The sequence below is a fragment of the Aquila chrysaetos genome, chromosome 7 (assembly GCF_900496995.4).
Source record: "Aquila chrysaetos chrysaetos chromosome 7, bAquChr1.4, whole genome shotgun sequence".
Taxonomy (NCBI): Eukaryota; Metazoa; Chordata; class Aves; order Accipitriformes; family Accipitridae; genus Aquila; species Aquila chrysaetos.
Window position 1 is genome coordinate 31,458,944 of NC_044010.1, and position 15,953 is coordinate 31,474,896.

Consider the following 15,953-nt stretch of genomic DNA (forward strand, 5'->3'; position numbering starts at 1 on the left):
GCAAGCAAACATAAAAGTTATAATTTTCTTGTGCAAATAAAAAATAGAGAGGGAGACCTGCTTCTCGTGTATATTAATGCTTCTGTGTCATCTGGTGGAAACTAGTTGGTGTAAACTATGCTTAAGCCCCTATTAGACTACTAGAGATGTATAAAGGAGCCTTCTTGGAAATGAAAACCAGGTGATTTATCTTCTGTCACATCTGTAAACAGTTTGTCTTAAATGGCAAAGAAACCATTAGTGCCTGTCTAATAGTGCATCACCAAATATTCACTTTTGTACTAAGGAGTTCATGTGGAGCCAGAAATTTAGGAGAAATCTGAGCCAGAGGTGGTTTTGGTCTATGGCTCCATGGGCAACTCCAGCTTCTAGAATACTTAACCTGACACTTTTCAAGACTGCTAAATGGAAAGGCAATGCTGCTCCTTTGTAGAACAGAACAGGGAGAAGTTTCTGCTAAAAACAAACTTAAATGTGAGAAAAGCTGAAACTTCAAGCCATGCTGTGAAGGGTCTTTATGCTAAGAGGCTGATTTGAAGGTAGATGAGTCTCCATCTGTCTCATACACCCTTTCCCTGTACTCAGTCTCATCTATCCCATTAGGATTGCTACATCTTCTGGACACACTGAAGAGTAGATGGAACAGGAGACAAAAGAGGGTCTGGCTACCCAAAAGCTACTTCTCCTCTGTTCCTGTGGTTGCTGGAATTATGTATGTACTTATGTATGATTTTTAAGTGTGAGGTGCTTATATTATGTTAATGCAGTTCTTTGGATTTGTTTTAATTTCCTTTTTGGTTGTTTCAGTTATTTTAAATGAGAAGAAAATATTTGCTTACAACAACATGAGCCCTGTAACAGACCTGTTTAATCCTCTGCACCTCGTCCATCACTGCTGTGAACAAGAAGGAGCAGAGTGCCGTCCACCTTGGTTGCTGCTGCTGTTTGACAGTTCTTGGCATGGCTGCCTTTTCCAGAGGAGCAGCAGCCCAACTATTTACGCTGTGGTTGTGTCTGCAGTAGCATACTTGAGGAAATCTCCCATCATTAGACTGCTGGCAGAGACAGTAACAGTGGGACAACTAGCTTTGGCAAGGCATTGGAGCTTTTAACCATCAAACTGGCTATTCCTCTGGGTATTCTTTGTGCCTCTCTAAGTAAAAATGAGGACAAGAAACCCAATCCAATCCTGAATGTGGCTTTACTTTTCTCAACTTGTTTGCTGGGTCCACTCCACTGGTTCAGTGTGCACTAGTACATAAGCCTTACTGAGTTCTCAAGGTTTCCTCTCACTTCATGCAAACAGAAGGAGATTTGCTACTGAATTTTGTGAGAGCAGAATCAGGCTTTAATACTGAATTATCAGCCATTTATAAGGACAGAAACCAATTCTATTGATTATTTCCCTTTGGCACAGCCTTGCTTTATGCTAGAAGTGCACACAGTTGTTAACCTAGTTTTCAGAGCTGTGATGTGTCCTCCAGCATGGAAAGAACTAGTGATGCAGTGGTAGTTTTTTCTGTTTGCAGTCAAAGGCTTTTGTTTTTCTGCTCTCTGAATGCAGGCAGAGGGAGTGAAGAGGTAGGAGCATGGCATCGTAAGAAAGAGATTCAGACACTGAGTCACTCTTACTCAAGATGCTAAATCACAGCTTTTCTGTTTGTCTGATGTTTCTGGCTTGATGATATTTTCAATAGTCTAAAGATTTAGAAATCAGCTTCCTTTGCAGTAATATCTGAAAGCAATTCTAAAAACTCCTTGGATGGCAATAAGAGCTCTTCATCTCTGGGTGTCTTACTTCCAGGTAACCTGGGTCAGTTCAGAGTTTTTCTTAAATGGCAAAGAAACCATTAGTGCCTGTCTAATAGTGCATGTCCTGGTTTCAGCTGGGATAGAGTTAACTGTCTTCCTAGTTGCTGGCTGGGGTTAAACCATGACAGTCCATCACCAAATATTCGCTTTTGTGCTAAGGAATTCATGTGGAGATGGAAATTTAGGAGAAATCTGTGTGAGAGTATCAGTGGTTTTGGTCTATGATGATCTGCAGGGGAAGAGAGGCACCTTTGGGTGACCACTCACCAGCCTGCTCCTTTAGACCCCTCTGGACTGGTTGTGTCAATCTGAGTGGTATCCAGCACTGTTTCTTCTGTGGGATGTCTCTTTGTATCAGTCCAGCTAGCTGTGCAGTCTAGCTGTATCTAGACTCTTCATCCCCATTCTCCCTAGATACTACAGCTATCTAGACACCCACTTTCCAAGGGCTACCTCTGTGGTGTACCTCCTTCCTGCCTCTCTTCAGAAGGCATCTTCCTGGACAGCCATTTGCTGATCCTGTTGCTCTGATCTACCTTCAATAGAATGTCTGCAGAAGAGCCACGCAGATGAAAAAAGAACCCGCCTAAGCACAGATTTCATCAGGCAGCCTACCTCCTGGAAGCGTGATTTCTGGGGTCGAAGTCCTGTGTGTCAGATTTTCTTCTCAGTTTCTGTCTTACAAGATAACTTTATAATGATATTCTGCATTTTGGAAGCCTTTCAGATTTTGTAACTTGCCCTAAAATATATTTCAAGAAGTTTCTTCCATTTGATGCCAGCCTGCTGGCCTTGGTGGAGTATTTCTTTCTCTGTGTCTTCTAGCCTTCAGGTTGCTTAATTCACCTATTGTTTTATTATGAGTGAAACTCCTCAGGCTGTCTCAGATGTGGCTGATGACCTTGGTCATCCCACCTGAGGTGCCTTCAAGAGTCTGATTTTCAATAGTCACTGAGCAACCTGAAGGATTTTCCTCCCTGGTTGTCTCTGCTATTCAAGCCCCTACCTTTCACTGAGAGAATGTTGGGGTGGCTTGCTTCTTGACTGTTACAAGCCCCATACCACATCCTGCAGAGAACTGAGAGCGAGGGAAGCCCTGTTGTACCTCACAGGTGGGAATGAGAGGGCTTCACTTCAGACCCAATGCTGTGCTGTGGGATTGGGCTGTACCTGAACCAATTCTTTTATTTATTTATCCCCTGACAGGCCAACCCACGCAGCAGGGGAAACTGGCCTGGCAGCTAGTATGCTCATGTGGGAGAGAGAGGTCTGAATCTCACCAGAAAAGGGAACTGGCCCCTGCCCTCTTGAATGCTCCCTCAGTTCCTCTTACTGGCTGAGATGACAGTGGCAAGAAAGGAGTGGCTTAGCCCTGCTCTTTGTGAAAGAAAATGCTGAGGTATTTCAAGACAGGGGAGGGTTCAGAGAGTGGAGTGGCATAGAGGCAAGTACTTCATACAGCCTAGAATAAGGCAGCTGAGCCTCGGGGTGGATGTAGGATTTGAATGTATGTCCTTGGCACTTCCTCTGAGCCTTCTGAAGCATCTGTTGTCCATTGAATGGCCTCTTGTGAATCCCTTTGCATGGGCAGATCCCCAGGCACTCTATAATGAGCCTGGCTGCCTAGCTCAGTGCTGGGAATCCTACTGCAGAGCCCAGCACCCAGACGTGAAGCAGCTGCAGTGTTAAGTACTGTATGTCCAGGTACCTTTGTAGGTAGGCACCATGTTGGTAACCTCATTTAGAGAAGCACAAGGCTCTCATTGACTTCAGATTGATTTGTGGGTCTTCAGGATACCTTAGCATGTTGCTATACATCCACAGCCCTGACTACATCATAACTGGATGGACATGTGATAATTTCCAATATAAATAAATGAGAATGCATCTGTCATAGAGGGAAATACAATGTGCATTTTCTGCAACACCCCCAAGCCTGTGTGCTGACATTAAACAAATAGTGAAGACCAGCTCTGAAGTATTTTCTTCTCTTTTGTTTTACTGATTGATCCAGATCTAGACTGGCCTTTCTGACTGCGGTAGTCATAGTCCATGTGAAATACAGCAGAACACGGAATGAAGGGACTAACATAAGTCTAAAGAATATCTTCAGCTGAGTAGCTATTCAGCTTTTATTATTCCAGAACTAAAGTTAGAATTGCTGAAACTTTGCTTCTTTATATGCACATGATGTTCTTACTAGCTACAAAAACATCTCTATTCAGACTGAAAACATCTTTACTGATGAAAATGATGTGAATTATCCTAATTTGGTTGCTCTTCTTGACAAGAAAATTATTTTTTCACCAATGAATTGATTACTAATTCCCACTGCAAAGCAATTAATCTACCTTCTTAATACTCTCCAAACATTAGCTGGGTTTGTCTATCTAATAAAATAAAAGTGCATTTTTTACAGAAGGCTCCTCATTCATTCAGCAGTCTGTCTTGAGAAAGTGTGTCACTAAGTGACAGCATAAATCTATGATTGTCCTTTTCTCAGGTTTTAGAGAAGATTCAGCATCCTAGATGAGTAACTGGCCACCACATGAGCTAGCCTGCAACTGTAAGCCAAAGCAGCATTTTAAATATGAGAACTGGCAGTTTCTAAGTACGGCAAAGGCAAAGGTACCTATGTTTTGATTATCTAGTGTAACAACTACAATATCCTGCAGTGTGTGTTCTCAGCAGAACTACTTGTATGGTCAGAGTTTGCTCGTGTTTAGGTACATTGCCAAATTAAAGCATCTACTTCTTTCTCTCCTGTCCAGTCTAGATATTTATATTGCACCATTGCCTGCAGTAGAAATCTCTTTAGAATGTCTTTTCATTGGAATTTTTTACTTGAAATGGCTTTTTAAATGAAGACTGTAATGTTAGCCAAAATGGAAATTTCCTTGGTAAAAATATCTGGGTTTAATTACATTTTCATGTCTTCCATTAGGAAAACTGAGAGCTAAAAAATCTTCCTGTGTCTGGCAACCTAACCTTAAACAAACTGGCTAGCTGTCATCTGACTGGCTGAATTTTTGGGGTTATATTTTTTGATTGTAGACGACTGGAAAATAGTTTGTGGAGGGGTTTCAGTTTTGCAGTGAAAGTTTGAAAAATTCTGTGGAAGACTGTAAATTAATTAAAATATTTGTATTTAGCAGGTAAGTTTTTTACATAAAAATGACCGGGACTTCCAAGTGTGTTCTGAAAGCAATCACTTACTTTGTTCTATTGAAACACATTAGTTCATACTTGCACTAATTTTAGGTATCTAATTCAGAAGGCTGGCTCCTAGGCTGTCTGTGTAATCCAGAGAGAAAACCTGCTACTCAGCATGATTCTGGACATGTAAATCAGGATCTTGCTCTCAATTTCCTCTTGGAGGAACCTCTCTCTGTCCCTTAACCATATGGTATGCCCAGGGAGACCAGCTTTGAAGTTCAATGCTTTAAGATATTCTATGTTGGTATCACCCTCTGACCAAAACCAGATTAGATAAAGAATATAAGTAAGACATTTTCTGGGGCCATGATACGTGAGATTAGCTGCATGTATTTGTTAACATAAGTAGGTTGGATAAAATTGTCCTGTGTGTACACAATGTGTGTATTTTTCTGTGTGTGAGAGAAAGAGAAGGAAAGATTCTGTGAATAGCTAAATGAGGTTTCCAAAAATATTCCCTCCCCAGGAATGTGTGTCTGCTGGCTGTCTTTCCCTACCCATCCTCTTGAATTCTCTATCATTTCTGGCATTTTTGTGTCTCACAAGGCATCCTCCTCCCACAGCATCATCATTCCTCCCTTAACCTCTCTTCCTTTCGTCTTAGAGCCCCATGCTTCTCTTGGCATAGTCAGAATCTCTCCTTCATGCTTTCATAATGTCTTTCTCCACCACCCTTCAAGCCCTCTTTCACTAGTTCCCAGCTCCCCTACTGCAGAAGCAAAGCTGTATAAGGACCTAAAACACTCTCTGTCTTCTAACTCAACTGATTGCCAGGCTATGGTCTATTGCTGAGAGTAACCTGAGCCAATGCAGAGTGAAGAGGAACACAGACACCACTCAGCTGGTGTGGATGATAAAGAAGGTACTTTGCTATAGAAAGTCAAAATGGCTCTGTAACACTGAAGGAAAAAAAATAATCATAGAAATAGTGAGCTGAACAGCATGTTGAGAGATCTTTTAGTCTCATCCCTGTCCTACAACAGGGAATGTATAAATCATTATATTCCAATTAGCTTTACTCCCCTTTCTGCTTTCCTTCGCTAAGTAGAGGAATTGTTCAACCCAAGTCTGCTGGGCCATGATTAGGTCTAGGACAGGAAATCCCAGTCCCTGTAGTATGTAGGGCCAGCACCTGGCTTCTGAGGAGCTCTCCTTTAATATTACCTCTGATGTGTTTTCAGTTAAAAACCTGAGTGTTTCCATGAGGTCAGAGTAGGATAACTGTGGATTCAAACAGCACCTCTCAGCAAGTTTGGCTTCAGCATCAAGTCACGCAGCAGACAGTCCCCTCATGCCTGTGCCATGGCAAAGTTTGCAAGGGACATGGTGCTTTGTTCTCTCCTGCTTGAGAAGCCCCACCAGACAGACCCAGAGTTAGACCTAGACCCTACCATCTTTGCTTGTTGAAGAGAATGTAAGTCAGCATCCAGTGGCCAAACAACATTTTGTACCATAATGTCCCTGAATCCACTAGGTCTGTCATCTTTTCTAAGGAGGGAATTGTATTAGTTTGGCACAATTTGTTCTTGACAAGCCCAGTATAACTGTTTGTTATCATCTTCTAGGTACTTAAAAAATGGTAGTTTTATTTAACAAGAGTTTCTGTTTTTCAGGGATCCCTGTTTTGCTGACAAGTCTAATTCCCCCATCCTGTTTAAAGAGAAATACTGTGTTCTCTATCTACCAGCCATTCTAGGTGATCACTTAAGGCTCTCAGATTACTGTAGCTAGCTCCTTATCATGCAAGGGAGGATTTCCTCAGACCCTGATGGTTTGAATATCCTTAATTTATTGAAATATTTTTAAGCTCTGTTTTCTACACTGTGGCCTACCTTGCTATTTCCTTGTTAATACTAAGTCATAGTTAACTTTTTTTTGTGAATACAGAAAGAAGTATGTTATCATATACTTTACACCTCTGTGGGCTCTTCTCCATTCCTGCTTGGAAAAGCACCACTTTTACTCTTCTAATTTATTTCTTATTGCCTTTATATCCCTTGTTACTTGACATTCATTTTTATTCCTATGTGCTTTATCTGTTCCACTTCACTCATCCTTAGTTACATGCTTCTGCTTTCATTATTTGCACAAGCCCTTTTTGATATTCTGGTCAACAAGGAACTCAGCATTGCAGGCTCAGAGGTTGCATCAATACCTTTCTTCTGAATCTTGTGGTTTGCCACTGCATATTCAATATAGTATCTTTTACTAACTCACAACTATTCCCAATTATCTTCCTAGAAGTCTCTACCAGCCACTTGCTTAGCTGGTGAAGTCTGATCTCTTGAGATCTATTATTCTTCTTCTGCTCCTCTCATGTTTCCTTTTTCTTAGGATACTGAACTCTGGCACTTCATTCAAATTATCTCTCAATTTGTCACTTGCCAATCAATTGAAATTGGACAAAAGGCATAGTCAAGCGTTCGCATCTTCCTCCACCTAAAATAAAAAGCTGCACTCGGCATGTTGCAGGCACTTGTCCCACTGAACTGTTTGTCCAAGAAATGCCTATGTACCATCAGATATTCTCTTTGGGTCCTGCTGCTTTTTGCCCAAGAAAAAACTCATTTGTCCCCCCCTCCCTTTTCAAGTGGTCTTTAGTAACTTTCTAACGTGATATTGGTGCCATTTTTTTCATCTCTATCTTTAACCTGATGTTTAACAAAGCCACCTTTTCCCTTATTTGAGACTCATAGATCTGTCTGCTAGAGGACATATGAACCTCCATGTTTATTCCTGCCTTTCCTTCCTGTAGTGAATCTCTAGTCCAGAAATTTGTCCTACCAGTGAGGTGTGTACTTGTTAGGCTTTTAAGAGATGATCGCTGCACTGGGTAGTCTAAATTCTGCTCTACATCATGTCCCTGAGCTATCCTTTGGCCTCACTGGAGTTGCACAAGCACAGCTGAAACTGATGTTTGGACAAATTAATATCTAAAACTTTTCTCTCTTTCTTTCTTCTTTTTTTTTTTTTGATTGTTTGTTTGTTTTGTAACCAATAATAATACAAGGATAACAGTGGACTATTCCACCAAATATGCTGCAATAAAGGGTGTCTTATACCAGCCCTATGCTACTTCTCATTTAGTAAGCAGATTCCTAATTTGGGGGAAAATGGTTTCTTTTGCTTCTGGTTAAATAAGTTCTTGGATGCTTAAAAATGAAATCTGATTCCTAATTGAAATGGTTTACTTCCATTGTGAATTTGCTCATTTGTTATTGCAGAGTTGCACATGATTGCCAGGCTCTGGCACTGCTGTGGATAGTGAGGGTGGGGGGAAAATCACTGAAGTATTTAATTTGAGGATAATAGTCCTGCAGATGAATGTCATAGGCCTTGAAAAAGGCAAAGGGAGCTCAGCCTATGCCACTAGATTGTTTTCACCAGAAACTACCTCCTGCTTGTGGTTGTAGATTTGGGCCAAGTAATCTTTCTACTGCCTAATTAGAGAAATCAGGTGATTTTCACATATTTTTCTCTGTTAAACAATTAGAGCAAGAGCAAAGATATGCCCACAGACCATGTCTGGGTATGTGTTTTGCCACATGTCTCTTTCTGTGGGATGATTTTTGACCTCTTTTCCATTCATTTCATTGTAAACAATGTTGTTTTTTAAATATATTTTTATTGTGCCAATTCTGGGCCAGATTTATGGGGGCTCAGGGACTCTTTCACTCCTTTTTCATCCTCTCTATTTGTTCCCCAGTTTTCAAGATTCTTAGAGTCAGGGTGAGAGACACCTTCTGTTCTGCACTGAGGCTGTACTTACTCTGAGCAGGCTGTACCTGCTCTTCACAGTCACCTCAGAAACATTTCAAGCAAAGTATCCCTCATCTTGGGATTACACTTGCTGCATTTACTGAATGCTTTTTCTATTAGCTACAACAACTGTGTAATACAAGCACAGGAATTAAGCAAATTCATATCTCTTCTGTCCCAAACATTGATGCTCTTCTTCTGGACTGCACCACCAGGCCAAATAAGCTGTGTGCTGCTGACCCTCTTTCCTGTTTGAATCAGGGCTAAGGAACAGGGAAGTGAGGAAGGGGTTTGCTGACAGTGCTTTCACAGCCCAGGGAAAAGACTGTGTGGGGCATAGAGGTGCCCCCAGAGTTGTAGGAAAATTTTAGATGCTTCACAACTTTCTCTTTGTGGGGCATGTGAAGAGAAGCCTTCCCAGGTGTGTGAAATCTGAGGATTGTGGATGGATCCACCTGGGAAAAAGATAGAAATGTGGACAACTGGCAGCATTCTCTATTGCAACATGCAGATATACTCTATCTACCTGAAGGCAGAGTTTGGCAACTGCAGATGTGAAAAAGGAACCTCGTGGCTACAGTTGACCCCTACTCCACGTGAGAACTAAGATGAAGGAAAAGTTTAGAGTAAGAAGGCCAGTGCTCGCAAGTCATGAGCTCAGAGTGAGGGTGAAAGTTCAGACTTAGCTCTGTGTCCTACTTAGGAGCTTCCAAGTGTAGTCTAATTCAGTACTTCTTGTTCCTCCCCCCCAAGTAGTGCCTAATATGCTCTGAATGGAAATTTTAAGTCATAACACTTAAACACAGAGACATTACACAACTGTGCCTCCTCAATGCAGCTCCAGCAGCTGTCCTGGCAGGCTTTGGGTACGATGATGATTCTTATCGGTTTCTGTGTTGCGAGAGTGTCTAGAGATCTCAGTGTGCCAGGCGTTGTACAAACACTTTGGAGGAAAAAGTCCCTGGCTGAACAAGCGCATGGCCCAAATAGCCAAGGCTGACAGATTGTTGCTCAGGACATGGAGGTGTGGGGAGACGTAACGATTTTCCCAGCTCTGCAGTTTGATAGCAATGGCGGGGACAGAGAGCTCTTCTCAGTGTTTCAGGAGGGCCTGCTATCTGCGGTGAAGGGTTGGAGTGTTCCTGCTCTACCAACCTTTAAAGTAGCACAGCCGGGAGGAAACTCTGCAACAAGAGAATTTCTTCTTCCCCCATCCTACTGTACACTTGCCTTTGAGCTAGTTCAGTGTAGCCTGCTTAATACTTGGGGAACTCAGCTTCCTGAAAAGATGGGAGCAGGAGTGATGTATAATACTGTAAATGCAGTTCCTCTCTTGGCCATGGAGACCTTATCATGCAGTGTCCTGTGTACTCAGACTGACATCGTAAACTGTGGGAATATTTCTACAATCAACAACAGTTTTACCGTATGCTAAAAGTTTTATTTTCATACATAGTTTGCTGACACCCAGAAGGCTCCTTTCTTTGTAGTAGAGTGTATCTCATGAACAATTCTGCTTTGGGCTACAGGACATCAAGTTAATCTTTCTTCTACTTCTGTTACAGAAACCATGATCTGTGAAGTAAACTCCCCTGAAACAGAGTTGCCTTCAGGGCAGTACACATTCATTGTAACATGCTAGAACATTAAAGAACAAAATAAATATTATTTGATTGTAGAATACATTTATTTTTCCAAGCCTAATTTCAAAATGGAACAAAATAATGGTCAAATCCGAATGTTCTAAGAACCACTTGTTTCAAAGCACATAACCCTCTAGCTTGCTCACTCTTAATCCAGTTTAGATCACTTTGTATCTGTTCTGGAGCAAAGACTTCAAATTCAGAAATTTTCCTTCGGTTTCACTGGACTTTGGGCTGGGATATAGTGAGCAGACGGTGTGGAGGCCAAAACAAGTGGCAAAACACCAGCACTGTGACAGGGGTCAGAGAGTATGTTAATGAACAGTTAACCTTAAGTCTTCAGGTACTTCCAGTCTCCAGATTCATGGCGACAATCAGGGTTCATACTGTGCTATGAGAATAACCTTGACAGCATGATATGTATTGGCTCAACAGAGGCTAGCAGAAAAGATATGAAACTGCTGTCTGATAGATGTTTCTGGAGAAAGAAGGGAGTATTATTGGGACTGACTTGAACAATCTCGATCTGCTCTGCCATTCTTAAATGCAGCCTTGATTCATGTCGGCGTGTGTCTTGACAATGCTGTACTCAGAGTGGGCCTAAGACTTGTGTGCAGGCATAGCATTATGATTGACTGAGGTTTTTTGGGATGCTGCAGCAGCATATGGCATGCACCCCAGCAGCATATTTTGAGTTTTTCTAAGTTTATTGGGATTCTTAAATGAGATTATTGGAAAGAAAATTCACATAAAAATATCACAGAAACATCTGGAAAGAGACTGCTAGATGAGAAAAAGCCACATCCCTAATCACAATGGATTTTACTGCTGCCCAGCTCATAACTTCAGACTATGATATGAGCCATAAGTATTTTCCAAAGGGCTAAATTTATTTGTAATTCTCACTGGGGTTTGCCTTGCTAGGCATTTGCAACAGCTGTGTGTTTGACTGTTGGCCACCTGCTGCATGTGTTGCCACCATGTTGTTGAGCTTCTGCTGCCAATCCAATGACAGAGTCTCACTGCTGCTTCTTCTGAGGGTCTCCTGAAGGATCAGCAGTTGCAGCAGATGGTGGCAGTTTTGCCATTGCCTTCAGGAGGAGCAGATTTGGGCCTCTAAATTGCACCTTTTTATATATAGTATCCAGTATTATTTTGCCTAGCAAACATTCAGAGGAAGTGTGGTTCCATGTGGCTCCTCCCTCTGTGTCGCAGGACAGGGCTTTTCATGTGCATGTGAATATCTCCCAGATGTTGTGCGTTGGACAAATTTAGCACTCGAGATGGGATGTGGCATCATAGCACGTAGACAGGATTTTCCTGGAAGGAATGGAGAAGCTTGTATTATACTTCAAAAAGTAGGTTGCTATGCAATCCGCTTCACTTGGGTTTGTGCTGTGAGAACTATTTCTTATTGCGTGACCTCCAGAGTGGTCATGACAGCCAGGCAGGAGTACACAACATCTAAATTTGGCAGAGCCCTTGAAAATGTATCCCATTTTGTTTGACAGATGTCTGCTGAGATGGGAAAGAACCTTTCTCTGCGCCTTAGGTTGGCTGGGGACTTCAGCAAGCCTCCTGCATGGGACTCCTCATGTCATTCTCCAGCGCTGAATCCAGGTAGTTCTATTTCAGTTCTCTGTTGGGAATTGCAGCAATTTGTCTAGGGGCTCAAGAATGCGTTCATATCTTCATTGTTTGTCATTATATTTTTAACATGTGTGTCCCTGACATCTAATTTGGAGACCCTATTTTAATAACCTACCGAAGTTCTTGCCTTGAAGTTGCACCTGGCATTTCTAAGTCATCAGAGTAGTCAGGGCTCAAGTTGGGAAAGAGCTGGAATGTACATCTCAAGCTTAACACAAATGGGTTTTGTATGGTGTGAAAGAGGATGGGGAGGAGACAGCAGAAGGAAATGCCTTTGAGTGCATGGAGCTAACCAACAGTGGAATCTGACTCCTTGCTGGTGTATAGGTTTTGCTTTTTCATCTCAGTATTGTAATCTGCAAGCATCCTTGGCCACTTCATTTCCACTCTCTTGGCTTTGCATGGAGGCAGGCTTTGCCTGGTAAAACCTGCAAGGAGTTTAAGGCTTTTCCAGCTTGTCCCTGACTTTGTGTGCATCCACATCTTTGGGTATAGGCCAACCCAGCAGCAAATGGAACACTACTTCATTGAAGCCACTAGTTATTTCTGTATTAGTAAAAAAAAGACTACAAGAGCCTGAGCTGAGGCACTGCAACTTGATTTTCCCTACTGTTTAATTATTAAGTTAATATTTTAATAGTTCCTGGGGTGGTGGTTGCAAGGGGCAGCCAGCTCCGTCAGTGCAAGGACCATTCCTAACAGGCAGTTTGAATGCGTCTACCCTGATCTGTAGGCTAAGAGAGTTTAATAGCTTAGATGTGGCCAGTCTATGCCAGCTGACCTCAGGGTCAGTGCATGAGCCATGCCACTGTGCAGTCTACTAGTACATGTGTAGCCAGTGATGCAGGGTCTGTTTCTATATGTGAGATCATGATAGTGAGCCTGTCAGTTACTGTCATGATGAGGTTTTTTTCAAGCTCTTTTTATGACTGTCTCCTCCATCACAACAGGGCTATCTACCACTCCCTTCAACTGACCTGCTCATTTGGCAGTACGGAAGACCAGGGCTGGTGGTTGCTTCTGTATAAGTTCCCTTTCTGCCCCAGGAAGGCAGGAGTGTGCCAATTCTACTAGCATATGACTTGTCAGTTCGAAAGCACTTATTTCCCCAACAATATATATGTAGCTTTCTGCGGGCTAGCCAGCTACCTGCAGGGTTGCAGTGATGCTGCCCTGCCTTGGGTTATGCTTCTGCTCTCACTGAAATGAGCAGTGTCTTCAGCAGTTCAGGACTGGACCACAAACTACAGCATTTCTGGGATCCTTCAAGATGAAAGGCACTCCACATGGGTAAGTTTTCATTATTTGTTATTATCCTCTCACTGATCCACTTTGGAAGACAGATGTGCATTCTTCCCCCCCCCCCCCCACCCCCCGAGAACTGATGAAACATGAAAATCACTTCTTAGATAAAAAAAAGCCCACAAAGTCAACACAATACATTGTGAGTTATTTGGTTTCTAATCTCTGAAAATGAGCCAGGTCAAACAGACACAGCTCCTCTGATAAATTGTTATTCTTAGAGATTTCATCCTTCCATGGAAAAGTACTGAGCTGGCTCTCTGATCTCCTCTTACACTGTCATCAGCATACAGCAGCGGGCCAGTGGAAAATTGGAGAAAACCAGCTGCATGTAGAGTGTTAAGGGCATTATTTTTAGATGCTTCATTTCTTTCTGACTACACACACTTCCCTGTGGAAAACAAGGCTGTCTATCCTAGTGACTTACTGGCAGCTGCTCCATTATGCACGGTGAAGCTGCTCCTTAGAAATGAGATGCTAAACAAAATAAATAGGAGGAAAACAGACCTATAAATTTGTATAGTGCACAACAGGAGAGATGAGGGAGATTTGAGATGGAATGCATGGGAGTATTTGGAAAGCGTGCAAGTTCTCCCTTCCATAGAGGTATGAGTTTGAGGGGTGTAACTCCAGTTGAATCTCCCTCTTCCCCTGACTGGGGTGTTTACTTTCTTATTTCTACTACCCGTTGTGACATTTAACAAGTATCAAAGCTGAATGCCAGCTTTCCTCACAAATACTGATCTGCTGTCACAACAGGGCTGCTCAAGAGAGGAATTCCCAGTCCACATCTGCTGAGAACTATGATAGCAACTAAATGCATGACAACTCTGGTGCAAGCAGTAGTTTGAAACACATGCACACATGGATTGCTCCACCGCCTCCTGCTGACAGCCCACCCATTATCTCCTAAGGGTGATACGCCAGTTAAATGGGATGCAGTTAGGTGTCCAATCCATCAGTGCTTCCCCTTTCTTTTGACCTGTGAGGTCTCACCTGAGTGGGAGAAGGAGGCATCTCCAGGAGTGCAGCAAAACTTCCACCTCTAAGTGTTAGGTCATATTCTGTGTAGTGAGAGCAACACCTCATATGAAGAAAGGATAAATGTGAAATCCGTGGGAGGAGGACAGCAGGGAGAGTCTCTCCCTGACTCAAAATCTCTGTCTTAAGCACTCATACTAGTCATTCCTGTTATAAACATTTCCTCATCCAGATTCCTTAAGGGAAATGGGAAAGAAGAGTGTAGTGGGGATTGCACAGGCATGTGGCTGTTACGGCTGCACGTCTGGGTTTCTGGGACATCATGTAGATTCTGTATGTGAGTAAAGAGGCTTTAGCTGAATTTTCACTTGTGCCAGTGTTTCACATTTGGGATGCAGATGGATACAGCTAAGATAGCTTCTCAGAGGCCTATTGTTCATTATAGCGCCTGGGAAATGTTTGGTATAAGGCAATGTGTTCCCCCAGCCCCAGAAACTGTTACTGTCCTAGAGAAAAGTGTTGCATTTTGCCTGACTTTAAAGAAAGCTATCACTGTGTTAAACCTATCTGTTTTTCCAAACAGTCCTTCCTCCTAGCTTTTGGGGCACTTCAGCTACTTCTAAATTGTTGGCATTGGCAGCACATCTTACCTCTGAGTACACATCTTTGCGAGCATCCTGACAGCCAGTGGGGGTGAAACCTGGATGTGCTCCAACCTGTCTTGCTACCCCAGGAGACTGCTTAGATGCCAGACAAACTTATGAAGAACCCACATGGTGCCGGAGCAGGATGATGCTTGTTACTAAAAAATTAATTATTCTCTCTCATGACATGCAACAGTATATGCATGCACATATATAGCATAGGTAGGTCTCCTGTATTGTCCAGAATTTAGACCTACACCTTTTTTCACTTGGTTTTGCTAATCTTGAACCATTTTAGTAGGTATTTCCTGGGTCAAGTAGCCACTTCAGATTGATGTTTTTGGGGAAGACTTGTCTAGATTAGTTCAATCATTTCCAAGACTAAGGATATTGAAAATTGTTGTTTTGTCCACACTGCATTAAAAAAAAAAAATTCTTTCAGAGGTTTTGCTGAGAAGCTTTGGTGTTTCCATGCTTGCGATTTCGCAATGGGATGCCATAGTGTCAGGGGCATGCCTTTTGCTATTTTTCCAAGATAAATTGCCTCTATTTGGCCTGCTTAGCAACTCTTGAAATTTGACAGGCACATGTAGTCAGTAGAGAGATTTAGAAAACTTGGCACCACTCAAACCACAGCTTCAGAAGCTAAGCAGAAGTTTATAGGTGGCTGCTTGGGAATGCTGTAGTGCTAGGCACAGAGGCTGAGAGCAGAAAGAATGTTTTGTGTGCTCTTAAAGCTCCAGAAAGCATGCCAGAAAGCAAGATGGAGAAATTTTTCTGGATTACTAAAGAGGGAATATAAGGGTAGTACAAGTGGCTGAAAAGGAAGAGACAAAGATTTGATCAGTAGAGCCCAGCAAGTAATGGAGATCTGTTTTTACAAAGTATGTACAGACTACAACTGGCTATGACCATCAGACTCAGCATGGGAGATGGTGAGAATTAA

The 15,953-nt window shown here is 42.3% G+C and overlaps 1 long non-coding RNA gene across 1 annotated transcript; it reads left to right on the forward strand.

Moving 5' to 3' along the window:
• Window positions 1-619: 619 nt before the first annotated feature.
• On the forward strand, window positions 620-15,198 carry LOC115343681. The gene is made up of 5 exons (XR_003924239.1): window positions 620-712; window positions 4,316-4,440; window positions 11,942-12,050; window positions 13,031-13,370; window positions 14,947-15,198. It is a non-coding gene; the product is annotated as an uncharacterized LOC115343681 (long non-coding RNA).
• Window positions 15,199-15,953: the final 755 nt, after the last annotated feature.